The sequence below is a fragment of the Styela clava genome, chromosome 1 (genome assembly GCF_964204865.1).
Source record: "Styela clava chromosome 1, kaStyClav1.hap1.2, whole genome shotgun sequence".
NCBI classification, from domain to species: domain Eukaryota; kingdom Metazoa; phylum Chordata; class Ascidiacea; order Stolidobranchia; family Styelidae; genus Styela; species Styela clava.
Window position 1 is genome coordinate 30,997,792 of NC_135250.1, and position 11,660 is coordinate 31,009,451.

General features: G+C 35.7%; 1 long non-coding RNA gene across 1 annotated transcript; it reads right to left on the reverse strand.

Annotated features, from left to right (window-relative positions):
• Window positions 1–3,790: 3,790 nt before the first annotated feature.
• Window positions 3,791–11,634, reverse strand: LOC120334831 (uncharacterized). The gene is made up of 3 exons (XR_005568564.2): window positions 11,431–11,634; window positions 9,810–9,940; window positions 3,791–8,114 (listed from the first exon to the last, which is right to left on the reverse strand). It is a non-coding gene; the product is annotated as an uncharacterized LOC120334831 (long non-coding RNA).
• Between the last annotated feature and the right edge of the window lie 26 nt (window positions 11,635–11,660).

An 11,660-nucleotide genomic window follows, 5' to 3' on the forward strand; every position in this document is an offset into this window, starting at 1 on the left:
ATTTAAAAATAATGAAATATAAAATTTCATTCACGGAAAGAACTGTCTTGAGCTCATTGTTACATCACAATTCTGATATGCCAGTCACGTGTATTATTTTTATGGTATCGGTAACCATGCACGTCGCTTGTCGTTGTGTTGACCGTGTGGAATGTCGTCTTAGTGGATTAAAATAACCAAAAATGGGTGTCTTTTTGGTAATGTAAATTGTAATAGACGACGCAATGAAAAAGCTCGCCTCTCAACATTAGATTATTCAATATCTAGAGAAAATGTGACTTCATCTCGAGGCACAATTTACCGCGAACGAAGCAGTGTGTGCACATTTGATGAGTAAAAAGTTGTATATTGCGAGAAATACCGAAGTCCAGCTAGAATGTCGTGTTTGCGACGGACAGCGGCACTTTTCTGCTACAATTCGTGACAAGGCACTTGTGCGAGCGAGGATATTTGGCACTAACGGTTATCAACACTAAGCTCGCAATCGCCTCGATACCCGTGACAACTTGCGTATTGCGTTAAGTAAAATAGAGCTGTGTATTGAAGATATAATGAAAAGGAAATTACAGTTTCATCAATCTCACTGAGTCAATGGACTGTGTAATCTTTGTGTAATCCTTGTGTAATCTTTTCAACATCTCCATGACCCTGGGTATTTTTCCCAGGCATTTGAAGGTTGCCAGAGTTGTACCGGTTTACAAATCTGGAAATAAGGAAACCGTGTCAAATTATCGCCCCATCTCGGTACTGTCTTGTCTTTCAATTCTTTATGAGAAAGTATTACTAAAGAGACTGAAATCTTTTTTGGACAAAAACTCAATTCTAAATAGGGACCAATTTGGCTTTAGGGATGGACATTGCACTTCACATGCTATATTAGATATTATCAGCCATTACTATAACGTTATAGATGAAGGCTCATTAGGTTGTAGTGTATTTCTGGATTTGAAAAAAGCATTCGATACAGTGGATCATGATATCTTAATTACAAAACTTAATTACTATGGAATTCGGGGAATAGCCAATAAATTGTTCAAAAGTTATTTGCAAAATAGACGTCAATTTGTAAGTTTGGTTGGTTGTCAATCGATAAGTGAAAAGGTGTCGGTAGGGGTCCCCCAGGGCTCAGTTCTGGGGCCTACCCTTTTTTTAATTCATGTAAATGATATTGTCAATGCCATTAGGGCTCCAATTAAACTTTTCGCTGATGATACTAGTGCTACTTTCGCTGCAAAAAATCTGTCCGACCTAGAAAATATAGTTAATAGGGATCTCTATTGTATATCAGAATGGCTAATTAAAAACAAGCTAACTGTCAATCCTAGTAAATCCCAAGTCTTATTGATTAATTGTAACAAAAGCCTTAAAAATTCGAACCTCACTCCAAAATTTATACTAAACGACTCATTACTTAGTATCTGTGACTCTGTCAAATATCTTGGAGTTATTCTAGACAATAAGCTAAACTGGCATAGGCATATTAATCAACTTGCAGGTAGACTGTCCAGAGCCATAGGTGCTATGTCTAAACTGAGACCGTTTGTATCTGAAAAGGTATTAAGAACCGTATATTTCGCTCTATTTTACTCACATCTTCAATATGGAATTGTGGCATGGGGTTCTGCCCCTAAGACTTTTATGGATAGGATTAGAATACTTCAAAATCGTGCAGTAAGGTTAATGAGTGGTACTCGTTTTCGTGAGAGAATAAGTCCCAGTTATAAAAAGATGAATATTCTTACAGTAGCTGATGTATATAAATTCGAAATAGCGAAAATCATGTTTCAATTTAAACATGGAATTCTGCCTGAAATTTTCGATAGCTACTTCACAAATTGTAGTAATGTCCACCAATACAACACTCGTTTAGCGGGTAGAGGAGCATATTTTGTTAGTCGGACAAGTTCCAGTCTGGCCCGCGACTCCATTAAAATTACTGGTCCAAGTATTTGGAACTCTATTCCCAATGAAATCATAGATTCGTCTTATAGCTGTTTCAAATATAAGTATATGAAGTATCTCATAAATAAATATTAATATGTGTAGGGATATATTTTCTGTATTTATTTTTTTTTTTGCATCTTAATAACTATTTCACTCACGATTTGCATCTTTATCTTTGCAAATATAATCTATTAAGTCAGCTCTTTTCTATATAGAAATTTATTTTCCTCCTGATGTGATAACTATATATAGTACATGAGTTGGCTTGCATGTAACACCAACAGTTTTCATCATAAGCCAAACTATAAACTATTCAGCACTTGTACTTTTTGACATAATATGAGGTTATAGTAGTTACCGTAGGCGTAAACCCTTATATTGTTACCTGATAAAATTTGACTGCTTTTAGCATATGTACTTTTCATAGTTAACTTTCCAAATGATGCTCTTTATTTTCATTACTTGCAAGAATGGAATTACCAAAATGTCAAATTTCATCTCTGCATCACAATTGTTTGTCACTAGAATAGTTACTATCATTGTTGTTCAATTCAAATGTTATCAGTTATGTGTGGTATCTATTATTATATTTCGAGATTTTTTGGAACAAAGTTTCCTCTAATTGCTCAATTTTCATTATGGTATATGTTGTGCAGTTGCACTTGTCATAATTGAATAATGTTAAATCTCTTAGCCAAATTGATTGTGCAATTCCAATTACTTTTACCCTGCATTTCAGTCATTCCTGACTATATTCGTATTTTTAGTTGTGTTGTGTAATGGATAAGTTCCACTCCCATAGCTCAAATCACTTGTAATGTTTCTTCTCAATACACACAACTTACTGCTCTACATTGTTGCAGGTTTGTGTCAAGGTCCTTCCACCATACCAGTGTTTATTTAATTACTATCATTGCTATTGTTGATCAATGGAATGGTGCTTCTTTCATATATTTTGGTGTATATGATATTGCTATGTGTTGTTGATTAATTAATGTATGTAGTAGTATGTGTACCAGTGGGCGGGTAACTGGTTTTGTTCGCCTGCTTTACATCGGGTTATATGAGGTGACTGAGTCCTGTTTGGAAAGAAACTCATTTGCTCCCAAGCCCTTGATGGAACTAATATAAAGAAGGTCTGGATAGGATTTGGGTCTGGCCCAAACATGGTACACATACTGCGGGAGTTCAATTAATATTTTCATGTTTTTGTTATTTACTTTCCTAATACTGTGTATGTATCACTAAGTTGCACTAAAATATTTTCCACATTTTGTCACATTAAAATTTTGTCCCTGATTCACTGTTTATATATATCCAATTATTTATTATTTCTATTTATTATCGTTTCAAGCCCAATTGAATTTATGAATTTAGTAATTTAGTTTTCAGCTAAATATTAAATTTCCATAGCATTATTCTGGTCGCTTTAGATTAACATAGGACACCCCCCTTCCTTTTTTGTTTTCTTCTATTTTCTTTCTTTTAAAAATACTCATAACAATGCATTTACCCACGAGTCTCCTAATTTTATTCAGAATTTTATTGTAAAAATATTAATGTAATAGTTTAAGTAGTTTTGTCACTGGTCATCTTTCAGTGTTATCTTAATAAAATCAGCATATATGGTGGGAGCTGACTTCGATGACCGTATGGTCGTATCGCTTCCTCCTGTCCATACCAAAAAAAAAATTTTTTTTGCTAGTGCTATTTTACTGATGACTATTTTTTACGTTTTTTGGTTGACGAAATAATAAAATCTCTCTCTCTCTCTCTATTAAATAGTTGTCTGTATTTGAGTCAAACTGTACTAACATTAAAAACACATTTTGCGTTATTTAGGATTGGGTCGCGAGTATTCATAAGACTCAGATTTGGGTCGCGCTCGAAAAAGTTTAAGAACCACTGATATATATAAATAGGGACAACACAACCCAAATAAATACACATACACATAACGATGAAATAGAAATTTAGACGTAAATACAGCACCCCCTGAGTGGTGAGACCATATAGTATGAAAGGGCGAAGTTTAAGAGGTAAATGTGCGGTTTTTATAACTATATGGCATGCGTCACTCAAGGGTGATAGTGTCTTAATAGCGTCTCTGATAGAATATGGCTATTTCCGGTAAAAAAGGGAACCAAACAGATTGTGGTGAAACACTTCACTGTTGCGTATCTCATTCTTATGTATTCTTGATATATTTAAAAATTAAAGCCGAATGTGGTTAAGAGTTGAAGAAAAAATAAAATCAGTGAAAAGCATTTTAACAAAACCTAATGATTGCATTTTTGTAAAAAGAATAAAAGTGCAATTATACCAATAACGTCTGGCCCAAAAAAAAAGTATATGTTGGAGTGGCTAAGGTCAAAGTTTACACTAAAAAATAATAGAGACCATTACTTTAAAAAATAGAGAGGGTTTAGAGTGTTGAAATGAGCAAGGGGGAATGTATCAAAAAGGTTAGCAATAACTGACAAAGGTTCGTTATGAGTCAACAATATCCCAGAAACTTTTGAGCATAATTGTCGAATTATCTGGGCACTTTCGAAAATGATTTAAATTTGCTCTGGTAAACACACATATTATCCTTAAGGAAACCACTTTGATAATTGCGAACTGGTACACTACACTTTAATAAGTATTTTAAGAACCCTAGGGCACACACAATGTATTGTCTAGATTGGGTTTTCTTCATACAGAAGCCGCATCAGGCTCTAAAACGCAACGGATACTGGCACTGGTTTTAAGTGTAGACAGTATAGCATAAAGCAAACCCTTGGCCATACATTGGACACACTGGCTTAAAAGGCGCATGATCGATTTTTGACAAAAAGTATTTAAAGTGAGTCTCATGGTTCGTAAAATATGGTAGTTGACTTCAAAAAAAAAACTAAACAATATATAGACTAGTCAACACACAGGTAAGTATGTGCAAATGATAAGTTAACAATTGTCTTCCATTTCTCAATGGATACAATCTTAATGTAATGAATTAATTGATAGTTCAGTAATTGGATAAGTATAACTTAGCAGTAGATAAAAAATTTGCGCTGCCCAAAGGACTAAAAAATATTATATCATGGAATACATGGCAGAAATTCTAGTGCTATTGTAGTGTGTGTGCCACGTTAGGGTTGGGAAATAATTTTATTTAGATTTTCCATATTTGAGTTCTATTACGAATTTTGGACTGTCTGTGTTAGCCAATTGAATATACCCCCTGCCCATAGGTTCCAGTCCTTTCACACAACTTGATGAACAAAATTGGTTACCTCCATATTGGTACACACACTTCTGGAGCGCTGAAATTCCAGCACAGCCCCTAACATATATTTTCCTTGAAATTTGTTTGTTATTGTTGACCACAATCATGCTGAATACACAGCCACAGTGTAGTAGAGTGGGCGCTCCAGAAGTGTGTACCAATATGGAAGAAATTTTGTTCGCCTACTTTACATCAAGTTGTCTAAAGCAGGGGTTCTCAAACTTTTTGTGTTGCGGAGCCCTTGAAAAAGTTGACTATTATTCACGGAGCCCCAAAATAAATGTTAAAATAGTTACTTTCCGAATAATATTCCTGAGTAAGTTAAAAGTACTGTACTTATTTTAAATGCTAGACCTCTTTTAATAGGGTTAATACAAGTCATAAATGAATCTAAATGTCAAAGATAAATTATATATACTAAAGCTGTAAATTTGACACTTGACAAACATGTTAATAAATTAGGGGTCGGATCTTTTTCCTTTAAACATTTTTAAATGGTCGCTAATAACATACTCGATTGCATTTTGTTACGATCGCCGATTGTTTTCGTCAGCATGGCGGTGTTTATTCTCCCTAAATCATAAATTTCCCTCGACAACAATACATGTATTGTTCCACAATGACGACGAGTATTGCTTTTTTGGTCTCGTGTGGAATTATGAGTTTAATGTGAAAAACACGTTAGCATATCATAGTCATGGAGACGAAATGCTAAAAATAATAAAAAATAAAAAGGTAAATCCGCAACTCAAATTTCTTGATTGGAAAGCGCATTCTGAAATATTAAGACTAAACCTTAAAATGGAAGATAACACTATAAGTTTTGTTTCAGCAGACTCATGTCAGATTAAAAACGCTTTCATAGACATTGTAAATCACAAAATTTGGTGTTATGTTGGGTTTTCTTCGGTTATTCGTCGTAGTAACTGCGAAACCGAAACACAGTCAATTGTGTGCGTGATGTTCCTATTTTTCCATTCAGAAACTACCGACGGAGCCGCATGCAATGAAATAAATTTTAATCTTTCGTTTATTGCCCCGACCTCATGTATATTTACTTGGGTAACACAGACGGTTCCTGAACTCGTAATAGAACTAATATAAGGAAAATCAGAATAAAACTATGGCATAAGCCTAACCTGGTACACACACTACAGGAGCACTGTAAAGTGGGCAGGCAATGCAATGATCGGCCTTTTCAAAAATAATATCTTTTCATATATATCATATCAGAGGCTGCTCGTACAGTAATGAAAAATGGAAATGTGCTTAAAAAGTTTTCAAACATTTGATGAATCCTCCATTAGCTTCAAATATGTATACGTCAGGGGCAAACTCCGGTTTGCGAGCAGCATATGGCCTGGTGAAGCATTTTAGATGGTGCTCTCCATGTGGAGAAAGTTGAACAAATTTCATTCCACTCCATACAATTCAGATGCATTTTAACATTCAACCCCACCCCAGGGATACCTGGGTGAATCCTATTTTGGAGAGGTAAGTCAAAACCTCACAGCCAGCTTTAATAGGTTAGAAGGCAATGCCAAACTGCAAAGAGTTTGGGTACTCCCGAAGACTGGAACGTAGCATGTGTGGAAGGTTAGGGTTGAGCTACAATTTTATTCAAATTTTCCCTATTCTAGTTCCATTACAAGTTCGGGGACTAGTCAAGTGACTCCTGTAGAATTTGTACCTGAAATTAGGGTCTAACCCTAACCTGGTATACATGCTACGTTCAGGTGTCCGCCATCTTGATTCACATGCTACGTTCTGGTGTCCACAATCTTGGTTCTCATACTTCGGGATACCAAATTTTGTCAGTTCCTTACTTATCAGCGGCTTCTGCTTATACAGAGCCTTGCTTGGAGTGTAGGCATGGAAACAATGTTTAAAAATGGTAGGAATTGTGTGAACTAAGATTGACTTCGGCCGCAATCTCTTAGTTTTTTGCTGTATATCATCAAGAGATCAATAACGAAAATTTTTGTGACTGAAAGTCTGCAACTACTAGAAAGCATGTGTTAAATGAAGGTGTGGCCCACGTTTTCACCCAGTTATGTGTATCTAGCCCCTGTATTAAAGGTCGCACACCCTTGAGTTAGGATAATGAAATTTATGTAACATAGCGTTTTGGTTGATCATTAGCTCAAATTAATAGTATTGCATGGTAATCACACTATAAAAAGTACCATATTTCGGTAAAATGCTGATATTTATTGCTATATACCAGTCGTTTTCAACCTTTCTTTCTCCGTGACCCATTCTTATGGCACGAAAATTCTGTGACCCATTCACTTTTTCATGCAAGGATGAAACTACAAGACAAGCAAAAAACTGTGTCTACAAAATTAGACACTTTCACTTAAATAATTAGAATGAAAATTACCCCACAGCAACAAAAAACAGTATTATCGTTCATTGCCTCTACAATCAAATGTAATTATAGTGACACAAATGAAACCGAATTTTCACAGCTCTAACAATTTTGAATATATTTGTGGCGCACCTGAAAGTGTTGCTGTGGACCAGAAGTGGGCCATGGCCCACTGGTTGAGAACCGGTTCTATATACTAACACAGAACAAATATAATTTTGTCTCAAGACTGGACTGGTCTGGTTAACTATCAATACACTGAAGTCATTGGTGCATGACTGGCCAGAATATTCCCAGTCTAACTTAAGCATGATTATGCTGCTGGTTCCAGTTTTTTGTTTTTAAGGTCAAGTTGATTTTAAATAGTATAAAGTTGACCAAACACAGCTAGACTTTGAATAACACAAATGCAGTAAAGTCAGTCACCACTCCAGCTCGCTTTACCAATGTCGCACCAATGATTTCGCCTTGTCAAGCAAAGGATTTCAATCGTCCACTTTCGTTTGGTATTTTGTCTTAATCTCCACTCTTTGGATATGAAAATAAAAGACTTGTGTTAAAATTTATAGAACGATGCCATGCCATTTATAGAACCATGTTTATGGAGTTAAAAAAAATTTACATCTTTAGCAAGTAGAAACGTAATGTATTTACCAGGTTAGGGATAGGACATCATTTTATTCAAAGTCTCCCAATTTTAGTTTTATTACAAGTTTGGGGGCTGTTTGTCTTAGCCCAGTGAATATATCCCCTGCCCATAGGTTTCAGTCCCTTCACACAACTAGAAGTTAGGTAGGTAAACAAAATTAGTTAACTCCAAATAGGTACACATACTGCTGGAGCGCCAAAACATCAAGCTATTAATAAACAACTTTTCCTACATTCTCCAGGTCGAAGGAAATTTTAACTTCAGCTCGAAGAAAAACAAATTTGTAAAGTCAACCCTCCTAATAAATTGTTTGAGATTTTTACCCCACAATTCTAACTTCGATATCACCAGTGCACTGAAATTTGACTCCTGGATCCAAATATTCCAAAATTTAGATCCCCGCTTTGACTCCAATATTGAGCAAAAATATGGTCCGACTCAACACCCCTGCCTTTACCGATTAAAGAAAAGGTAGGGTACTCCCGAAAAGTGTGAACCAAGATGCCGGACACTGGAACCTAGTATGTGTACCAGGTCCGGGTTAGGCCATAATTTTTTGAACCAAGATGGCGGACACCGGAATGTAGTGTGTGTACCAGGTTAGGGTTAGGCCATAATTTCATGAACCAAGATAACGGACACCGGAACGTAGTATGCGTAACAAGTTAGGGTTAGGCCATAATTTAATGGACCAAGATAACGGACACCGGAACGTAGCATGTGTTCCAGGTTAAGGATAGGCTATAATTTTATGAACCAAGATAACAGACACCGGAAGGTAGAATGTGTTCCAGGTTAGGGTTGGGCCATAATTTTATGAACCAAGATAACGGACACCGGAACGTAGCATGTGTTCCAGGTTAAGGATAGGCTATAATTTTATGAACCAAGATAACAGACACCGGAAGGTAGAATGTGTTCCAGGTTAGGGTTGGGCCATAATTTTATGAACCAAGATGGCGGACAATGGAACGTAGTATGTGTTCCAGGCTAGGGTTAGGCCGTAATTTTATGAACCAAGATGGCGGACAACGGAACGTAGTATGTGTTCCAGGCTAGGGTTAGGCCGTAATTTTATGAACCAAGATGGCGGACAACGGGACGTAGTATGTGTACCAGATTAGAGTTAGGCCGTAATTTTATGGACCAAGATAACGGACACCGGAACGTAGTATGTGTTCCAGGTTGAGGGATAGGCCGTAATCTTCAGTACTCCTAAAGTATGTGAACCAAGATGGCGGACACCAGAACGTAGTATGTGTAACAGGTTACACCAGCCAACACCAGCATGTAGTATCTGTTCCAGATTAAGGTTAGGCCATAATTTCAGGTACAAATACTACGGGATGGCCCAGGCCTAACCCTAACCTGGTACACATACTACGTTTCAGTGTCCGCCATCTTGGTTCACATACTTTAGGAGTACCGAAAAAAATAGATCCCAATATTTCTTATCAAGGTAACGCTATTTTAAAAAATTATCTATATTCACCATATCAAAACATGGCTTATTTTGAGTTATTACTGTACAAGGCCGTAAATTTCCAATTTTTCTATTAGAATTTTCGACACACCTTTCTTTGGTTCCCATCAAGCCAAATTACTTTAATTGGCATTGTCCTGGTATTTCCCCACCTCAGATTTTCTGATCTGTTTCCTTCAATTCTCTTCATCTTAGGTTAGGTGATTCCCCTACTTTTCAAACCTAAATGAAAATAAGCTAAAATCAGTGGCAATAACAGGATACTGCCAGGTGACGTAATTTGGTTTTATGGGAACCAATAATAAACTTAATTGTTCACAATTTCCCGCAAGTAGAGGGTGACCATAAAACCTTAAAAAATTTCAATAATTGCTGATTGAATTTATCGATACCATATATTGTTTTTGCCCTCACAGATATATTGAATGAGGTAAAAATACCTAATTAATTACTGATTAAAAAATAACAAACCTGGTTAAGATATATTGAGAACTGACTTCACAACAAAATTGAAATCGTAAAGGGACTTTATGGACACCCTGTATATTGCTTTCCATCACAAATATACACATTCAGAGATAAAATCCATTTCTTATCACTTCACTCAGGGCATAATAGGTTCGGTATACAATATACAACTAGAAAGACTGATGTCTTCAAAAGCTTTTTACACATACCGTGTTTCCTCAAAAATAAGACCTAGCCTGAATTTTGAAAATGATTTTGTTATAACATAAGCCCTCCTTACAAAATAAGAATTAGTTATTTCAGTTGAATGAAATCTTCATAGAAAATTATGAATCTAGTGACTTGAAAGATATTTTAAGGATGATGATATGGTCACTTTCAAATATTCTATGTTTAGCATTTTTTTTTTTAAATTAAAACGTGTTAGGTAAAAGTAAATGGATATCGGCTTTTCTATTTTGTATATCTGATCTCATAATTCTCTACTTAGTAATTTTATTTTTGAGGAATAAAAGATATTATCTCAAAATAAGCCTTAGTTATTTTATGAAAGAAAATTGAAAACTACCCGGTCTTATTATCGGGGAAACACGATATTGAATGTTAGTGGATGCTTGCACTGGGCCTCGTTTGAAACGTACATTGCTGATAAGTGATGTATATTAAAGTTACAGACAGACCAAAAAATCCGTCAATAAGAAAACGAGAATATCGGTTGGAAACCGAAGACTTATCGATCGATAGTTAGGGGATCCCCCAGAACAGAAACTGCAGTTTCGATTCATCCGCTCTTGTAACTTGCGCACTGCGCATCGCACACACACACTTGGCGGGTTTCAAAATTCTCTCGCTTTACAAAAATCTAGATCACTATATCAATAATTGATTGATAACTCGCTAATTATACGACATAATTCGCCCAAAATCAATAGGCTACTGGTCCGAGATAAGATGAATGCACATGCAAAATCTGGAGCAGATTCAATCTCGCTTTCGTGAGATATCGCGTGCATCTAACAGACACACAGACAGACATACATACAGACAGACATACATACAGACAGACATACATACAGACAAATACCTATCAATATACTTACCGATCTTAAGATCGATAAGTAACAATGGAGTTATCCAATTTTGTTTATCATGGAAATCAAAAAAAAAATTCTAGAAGTATCCTACTTTTTATCAAATATTTGATCGAAAAAGAACATACCGGTCCCCGGTAACCAATAACTCACTTCAGAATAAATCAATCAAATAATCCAGTGCCTCTCAAAAATAGAGGCAGTTTGAAATTTGCTGTTATTTCAGTAACTCCAATTAATTTTCTTTTCTATCTTCTTGCTCTTCTCTATCGACTTGCTCTTCTCACGAGCAATTATTAGTCAGGTGTCATGATGATGATTCTTTACTATTATTATCTAAATTACTATTTAAGTATAGTACCTGTAATATACACACACATATT